The 8,567-nt window shown below is 39.8% G+C and overlaps 1 long non-coding RNA gene across 1 annotated transcript; it reads right to left on the bottom strand.

The window, feature by feature from the left end:
• Nucleotides 1-4,675: 4,675 nt before the first annotated feature.
• LOC116407058 lies at nucleotides 4,676-7,203 on the bottom strand. The gene is made up of 2 exons (XR_004220031.1): nucleotides 7,164-7,203; nucleotides 4,676-5,074 (listed from the first exon to the last, which is right to left on the bottom strand). It is a non-coding gene; the product is annotated as an uncharacterized LOC116407058 (long non-coding RNA).
• Between the last annotated feature and the right edge of the window lie 1,364 nt (nucleotides 7,204-8,567).

Raw genomic sequence — 8,567 nt, 5'->3', positions numbered from 1 at the left:
ATCAGTCCTCAACAAACCTGTCATAAATTCACAAAAGTGAAAAATATTTGCTGTTGAAATGAAGAAAGGAGGGGTTTTATACACTTATTCCTGTCTGTGAGCTCTGTCAGGCGTAATTGAATATTCTATTCAGATAAAGGCAGCTAACTGCATGAAGATAAACAGCATTGATCCTGAAGAAAATGTGCTTTTGTTGGTTTTAATGCCGGCTCCGCTGAGCTTTCCTTAATGAACGCTGGAGTTTTAATCCACACGCCAACCCTCTCTCCCCACGGTGATGCCCTCCCCATACTCACTGCCGGCGGAACGAGAACTTGATATTTGTAGGTCACAAGCAATTTTATGGAGATGCTCTTGGCTCCGGCTCTGTTTCTGGCATGTCAGAAAAAAAAAAAAGAATAAAATTGAAAAAAAAAATTAAATGTTTGTTGCTCTGCCAAAAAGAAAACATTAAAAGCGTAGTTTTTTCATCCATCAATTAAAAGTTGCACGCCTGAGTTATTAGCAACAATAACCATTTCATGTCATTTAATCTCTATTTCGGGGCCATAAATGGATCTCGGAGATAAAACTGGAATCTTTTTCATTTCGCTTTCCTAGAATATTAAAGCAATTTTCTTTCCAATTAATTATGATGGGGTTCCGGACGCCAGAAACACTCCCTTCCCTGCCTTCCTCCAGTTGGGGTAGTAAATTAAGTCCCTTTTTGACTCACTGACAGATTTGGCCCTGATTTTCTGTGGAAATGAAAATAAAAGTGAATTGCCATTATTAAATGTCCACCTCTGAGATCCGATCAGTGGGCACGGGGAATGCAAGGGAAGGGGACAGGCAGGACATGGAGAGGACGTGTCCCTGTAAGACCCAAAGAAAAGTTTATTTAGGCAGAAGTTCTTATTAACTCTTGTTCCCCCAGACTGGATGCATCTGTACTGTAGTAACAATAGGGATAAGCAAAGGGATAGCAATGTACTCAGACTGACGTGTTTCTCATCCTTTTGCCGCTGCTGGAATCTTAATAACTTACAAATCCCATTGGCCAGGATTGGGTTTCAGCACATTCTCCGTTCCTGTCTCCAGGCAATTCACTAAATTGTAATAAATACATTTAAGCAACGAAGAAGATGATAAAATATTCTGAAATTATATTTAAACTTAAAATGGGATCTAATATTAAATGTGAATATAGTGTGAATTATTGGAACACTTTCCACTGCCACATACATTAAGCACATTTATCCTGTAGCCTTGGGGGTTTCACAGGTTGGGACTAACAATGAGGCAGGTGGTGCTGACGCTCCAAGCCCCTATGCAAAAAATTAGGCTTATTACCTGTGTATAACATAGAGTTATAAGGGGGGAATGTAATGTAAGTCGGTAACAGAAAAATTTGCTTTTCCATCTCAGTTCCCTGGTCTATAAAAGGGAAGGGATCCCATAGTTCTTCCTCTATGAGCCCCATCTTAGCAGGGGTGGTGGATTTGCTGGAATGCCTGTCCCCTCAGGAGCCTTCAGGTGAGGAAAACAGAAATACATTATAGGAAAACTATACCTTCAGAATGAATACTTAACCAACAGAACCATTGTCTAACTGGCAGGCTGGCCACATTCAACTCCCACAGAGCTTCTACTGTGGGAGTTGATACAAGAAGCCAGACAAGAGCTTGGTCTGGCTAAATTGAGGCAGTGACTAGCCATACGATGCCCAAGTGTTTCAAGAGTTCAGATAAGATTTATGATTTTTGAGGAAGATTGTTTTTAGGTTTTTGGATGCTTTGTTATAGCTTTTTTATCATATGGACCAGAACAATACTAGCCATTTAGTGGGCGACACTGGCACATAATGTAAATGTAATTGGACTATTGTTCCTTTGTGGCAAAGTGGTTTAGTAAATTAGCCACTCTAGGGAGCATCCTGGCAAAGGAGTGTGATTGGATCAGAGGGGCTGATTACTGTTTGGGAGATAAGAATATATGGACATATGACCATGTGCAAGGCTGGCTGGTATAGAAGAAGGTGTAAATAAGGTGACAAGCAGGGTTGCAGAGAACTTGTGTATCTTTCATTTCATGGACAGGAAACAGTTATTGATAGAGATATGGCAAAAAGGCATATATGTGTGGCCTAAGGTGGTCTAACTACTTATATGAAAGGGACATAGGAATTATGCAACCAGTATAGCTTCTCCAGCAATCTTACAATTCCTAACGTTATCATCATTAAAACAGAACCAGGTTTCCCAGGCCACTGGGTACGCCTGTTGCCTACCTTCCTGCTCTTACTATACAGAGTCTGGGCACAGGGACAGCCTTGCTGCAAGGTACTACTTACCTCTTTCTCTGGGTCCCTGGCCGGTGAGGTTCCACAGGAGCACTGGACCCTTCCTTACTTCTTGCTGGAGCCAAAATAATACTATGTACAAAAATAAAGTATTTCTTAATGAATTTCAGTTCCTGTGAGCAATGCAAGTCTGTGATTAAAGGTGTGTATTTAGGTCACAACTGTATCAAGCAAGTTTTGGGGCATAATGGCACCAATAGCCTAAGGACACATTTTTGTATTGTTGTTATTTAATTGTGTATAGCTTCATTAAAATCCTTCCAAGGCACCTCTGTTGTAAAAATGATGAACTCCGGTTTATCCAGCCATTCATTATAGGCTAAATAACCCTCTCTCCTTTTTTTAGTCATGGCGTCACCAAAATATAATTTATAAAGAAGCAAAATAATATTTGCCTCCCTTGAATCAAATGCCCTTGTTATACACTTGAACACCATAGGTTTTGTATGATAATCTGTAATATGTTTGTTATTGTGACTCTATGAGGGTAAAGGTCTTGTACACCTCTTTAAATCCTCCCCTGAAGTGTTAATCAAGTTTAGGGCTGGGACTGTTCATAGTTAGAAAATGGGAGTTGTTTGCCTTTCCAGGTTAACATTTCTCTGGCAGTTCTCTAATTGGTCAGTGGGGTCAGGTGTCCTTAGTCTTTAAGAAGGGTAGTCACTATGGGGCACATTTACTAACCCACGAACGGGCCGAATGCGTCCGATTGCGTTTTTTTCGTAATGATCGGTAATTTTGCGATTTTTTTCGTATCTTTTGCGATTTTTTCGGCGTCTTTATGATTTTTGCGTAAAAACGCGAGTTTTTCGTAGCCATTACGAAAGTTGCGCAAAGTCGCGATTTTTTCGTAGCGTTAACACTTGCGCGCAAAGTCGCGCCTTTTTCGTAGCGTTAAAACTTAAAAGGCGCGACGTTTCACGCAAGTTTTAACGCTACGAAAAAATCGCGACTTTGCGCAACTTTCGTAATGGCTACGAAAAACTCGCGTTTTTACGAAAAATCGTAAAGACGCCGAAAAAAATCGCAAAAAATACGAAAAAATCGCAAAATTACCGAAAAAGTCGCAAAATGTTCGTTTCCAATCGGAATTTTTCCAATTCGGATTCGAAATCGTGTCTTAGTAAATCAGCCCCTATGTGTTCTTTTTCTTTAAACTTCAGAAGGGAGTGGAGGTTACTGGGGAGCCTGGACCATAGTGCCCCAGTAAAAAGGTCTGTGTTCTAAGGAAAGGAGGACCCTTAGTGATGTTGTGAAAAAGGATCCCATGAATAGTGGGACAGTGGATAGCAGATTCTGTAAGTTACCACTCCAGAACCCTTATGTCATAAAAGGCACTAAGTTTGCCCAGGAACAGGTGATCAATAAATTCTGCCTGCTGATTGGTTGCCATAGTGCCTTTTATTACCTAACCCCAAACTGGTGTTAGACAGGGATATCTAAAAAGAGCAGCCTATGCTCCACTAAGAAGGTCTAGCCCCTAGTGGATAAGGATTCTGTACAATCCCATGGAGCACCACTGAGGCAGCCCCAGACACTGGGAGAAACACCTGGGGTGTGCATCAACCCACAGAGAACTCAGTGTTCAGCATATGAGGAATATTTGCTACTATCTGTCACCTTACCCCTTGCTCCACCTTGCAAGATCTGAGGGAGAGGATCACAAATGTAATGCTATTCTGCCTGAGAGCAGAGGGATATGGGCCAGTACAGCCAAGGGAGAGAAGACTAAGATGTATGCCTTAGCACATTTATCTACCAGGTCTCTTAACTGCCCAACTCTATATGCACAGGTTTAACATAGAGACTTGCCACTTTGTGGAACTTCTTATTTCTGATCTCTATAAATAATACCTTATATCACATTGTTATAAGTCCATTTGAAGCCATTTTGCTTTTGTTCATTTATATACGTCTAAGCTAAATATGCATAACTGATGTTCTTTGTCAACTGTCATTTAAATGCCTTGTCCCTATCTTTAGTATTTATCTTTTCAGATTCCCAGCTATGTATGGCAGACACTTTCTTTATCTTGTTGAAATCCACTTCCTTAAAATGTAGTTATAGAGTTATTGGCGATTCCCCTTTCATTTATTACTTTAGGCTGATTACAAATGAGGGCATACTATGGTCATTATTCCCTAAGTGCTATTTTATTGGGATATTTGATGAGAGGTTTTGTTGCTGGAGACCTCTGGACTTTCTCCAGTTCCATAATGTTCTTGTTTAATTGGAGAGGAATGTATTTTGTATGGCTTACTAGCTTTACAAAGAAAACATTAATGCTTCATTTTAAAGTAGCCAATCATGTTGCACAATAACCACATGGGTTCTAAATGCATCATTAGTTTATTCAGAAGCACATTGAGTCACAGATATCAGCTCCATCTTTTTGGCCATATAGTGATAGCTTCCAAGATGGCTGCCACGTTTTGGAGGTTTTCACAACTGACACCACGCAACCACGTTATACAAGAACAACCATGAAACATTATCCAAAAGGCTCAGAGCAGAGTAGCCAAATAACTTGGAAAATTGGAGAAGAACAGAGAATAATAGGTTGGGGTGGTCAGGTCTTCAAGTTAATGAAAGATGGTCGTGAGAGAATGGAAGAGTCTGCTTGATCAAATGTGCCCCTTGCATTGGCAGAGGGTGATTTTTCTTTGGGGAGGCTAATTAAAGCAAATAAATTCATAGTATCCAATGGGCGATTTTGATTCAGAGGAACTTGCCTGCAAATAAAAAATAAGCAAATAAATAAGATAAATGAATTATTGTAAAAAGATACAAGTACTGCTATTTTGTCAACATGGCTTGAGCAAACATATCAGGAATGTGACCCTACAGATTCTTCATGGGCTTTGATAGCGTACCCAAAAGATTGTCATTAGGGGTGTGCTAATGGAGTTAGCTTTTATAGGACTCTCTGGCAAATGCTATATGATATTATCCACGGATAAAGGACATAAAAGTAGAGCAGAGGGGAGTAGAGCATAAACTTGGTGCATGTGTGCAGACTATGCCCTCCTTACTGAGCTCATCCAAGACCTTCTTGCCTTGTATTTCAGTCAATTTCTAGATCAGCTCAAGTTTGTATCATGATATAAGATAAATAGTTCCACATCTCAGGCACTGCAACCTAAAATGTATCCAGGTACAAGCTAACCTTGATTTCCACTGCCAAGATAAGGATATTAAATGATTAGGAATAGCTCTAACTACTTCCTTCAGAACAGAAGTTTGACCCAATTCACCATTTTTTTTCAAATATTTGCCAATTTTCCACTTTATCACTTAGACATTCCATCAGGGGGGTATTCCCCCTCCAGATCCAGCATACTTTGAACTGCTCTATAATAGATATGAACAGATCTCTGTTTAGAAATTGCCAAAAAATCTTCTCTGTGCAGACTGAGATTTTTCCCCTACATTTTAGCATTAAAATGTCTGTACAAATGTTGTGGGTATGACTATATCTCAAAAACATTGTACACAATAGCACTTTTACATTTTTTTTTAAATTGTTAATTTTTATGACATTTTCCTTTACATAAATTTTTGGGAATTCTCCCCCCTAGGTGTCCAGTTAAGAACCAAAGTAGCCTGGGTTCCGCACTGACATGGATGGAGGGCTTCAATAGGATACTGAGCGCTTCCCGCCTTGTTTGGTCTTTTTTAGAAAAACACACTAGCCAAGTTTGTCAGGCTTTTTATTTTACAAATGTTGGGCCTGATTCAGATGAAGTCTGTGTATTTATGTATATGGATACAGTACACTCAATGGCCTTCTTGTGCTTGGGTAGGAAAGGTGGTCAGATGCATTCCAGCAATTTTATTAAAGTGGATATCCACCTAAGAATTATCTTTTTATTTGGTGTATACTGTAGTTACTGTAAAATTGATATTTGTTTTTCTTTGGTGGTTTGGGAATTATTTACCTTTTTATTCCGACACTCTCCTACTGCCCTCAGCAGTCTCCAACATTCAAACAGCTATGGTTGGTGCAGAGACAGAGGTGTTAATATCAGGGAGACCCTGACTAATGCCTTTTGCGAATGCAACAACATTATCCTTCCCAATGCAGTTCTTATGGAGCAAGGCGCAAGTTACAAAAGTCTCTGCTCACATAATGGGGTTGAGCCTCTGCAATATGTAGCGGATGTTAAAGGTACAGACTAATGAGGGAGGAGTGCAATGATACATGGACTGAAAAGAATGGGAAGAAAGGAGTTTAGAAAATTTTTTTTTTATTGAAATAAAGATAAGCATAGTCTTTGTGACTTTTTAGGACAGAAAAAGGCAGCAATTGCTATTTATTATATACGCTGGGTATGTAACATTGGCAGCAACTTGTACAACTGCTAGGCTGAACATATGGAGATGGCACAGCGCCATGTCATGTAAGGCAATTAGGAACAACACATGGGTGCTCTGAAACCTCTGCGCAACTTATTATGTTCTTCTCACTTTTATTATAGTTACCCAGTCTGCTCCTTAGCATAGATGTCTTCAGACTCCTTTTTTGTAAGACATTTGGTTAGATTTCCCCTTAGCCCCTAACAGAGGCGTTAATGCCACATTTCAACTGCCCTTAAGACTGGTCCCCCATTGTTCCAACCATACAGTTGGTAAGCACTGCTTAGCAGATGGCTGGTGGGTGTTTCCTGGCTACAAAGAGCATTTTAATAAAAGGCAATATTTCCCATCATTTTTGCATTTTCGTTCAAACCAGATTAACCTGATCTATCACTGTCTCTATCACTCTTTAGGAAATTTGTCTTCCAGAAATTTCACAGACTGTGACACTTTACTTTCACCTACCCATAATCCATTCTTCCTATCTTCAGTGATCCTTCCCTTTTCAGCCATGGGACTGAGCTCTATACACTGCATAGTATTGCTTTTTTCAGTGAAACTAGTTATGTGAGTGGTTGGTAGGATGGAAAAAATGAAAAGGAAAAGCATTAAAGAGACATTATGCACAAAATATATATACGGTATCCCTCCTTATTGTCTATGAGCAAACTTGGAGTCCTATATACTGTTTTCTATTAAATCTGCCCCTAGTGATACCAGGTTGTACCCCAGTGCTAGTCACTAATGGTTTCTTACAAGGGGAGTTTGATATTATTGTAGGTCGGGATTATTATATGGGGATTCAAAGGTATGGCTCTCATGATCACTCAGTCTGAGAGACTTTGGAAAGGCTAGAACTGCAAGCTGGGTCACTAACATCTTTATAGAAACCAAGGGAAAACAATACTTCATTCCTATCCTTTAGAAAATGATGGTATAGTTGCCCTTGCAGTCTGAGAATGATTGCCATTTTAGCTGCTGGGCTTAAAAATCAGCCGAGAGACCCTGGTTAAAGGAACCGTGGGATGTGAGACATTGGCTAGACAGACATTCCCAGCATGACAGCAGCTCGCTCCCACAAGCACGCTTTCAGCTCTCCAGTCGTGTATTATCATTTTTGTTATAATTGTTCTCATAAAATGCTAAGAAAGTTCAGGGTCAGAACTGTTTACAGGGAGCGTTAACACAGATAGGAAAAACTAATCAAGGAATAGGAAAATATCACTGCACAGTGCCCTCTGCCCGCCACAAAGTCATATACAGCCATTCAGCTGGCTTCCTGCTACACTCAGCCCTACTGTGCCACTTGGGGTGCCAGGGGAGCAGAGGAATATATGGTTTGGAGGACATTATTGCAGAATTCAATGTTAATATAAATACAAGGTCTTTAAAAAGGGGGCAACTTCCATTATCAATGCAGGACTTTTCAATTAAAGAGAAATTGTACCCTTTTTATTAAAGGTTTTAAAAGCAAGGTCACGGTTGGTTATAACAGAAAATAACATACCTAATATGCATTTATAGAAAATGGTCACTTTGACATGTAAACATTCTGCATCAGTTGAACACATCATTCCCATATGTGATTCCTTGCACAGTGGTCCCTGTCCCGAGCCATGAATATTTATTAACCAAAGTCCTGCTGAGCACAATAGATCTGACATGGAATGCGTGGGAGTCCCGACAGCAAACTGCTTCACACAAACACTGGCTGCTGTCAGTTTGACATTTTTTTGATACTTATTTAATTCAATGTTATTGCTAAAAAGTATTAGGGTCCTACAGAACAGCGATTTCTAATTAGCCCTTTTTCACATTGGATCGTTACTAGGATTGCTTTTCTATGGAAAACTCGTGACACTGACAACT

This window comes from Xenopus tropicalis, chromosome 8 (genome assembly GCF_000004195.4).
Source record: "Xenopus tropicalis strain Nigerian chromosome 8, UCB_Xtro_10.0, whole genome shotgun sequence".
NCBI lineage: Eukaryota > Metazoa > Chordata > Amphibia > Anura > Pipidae > Xenopus > Xenopus tropicalis.
The sequence above is the reverse complement of the archived record's forward strand: the minus strand, read 5'-3'. Positions and strand labels throughout refer to the sequence as shown.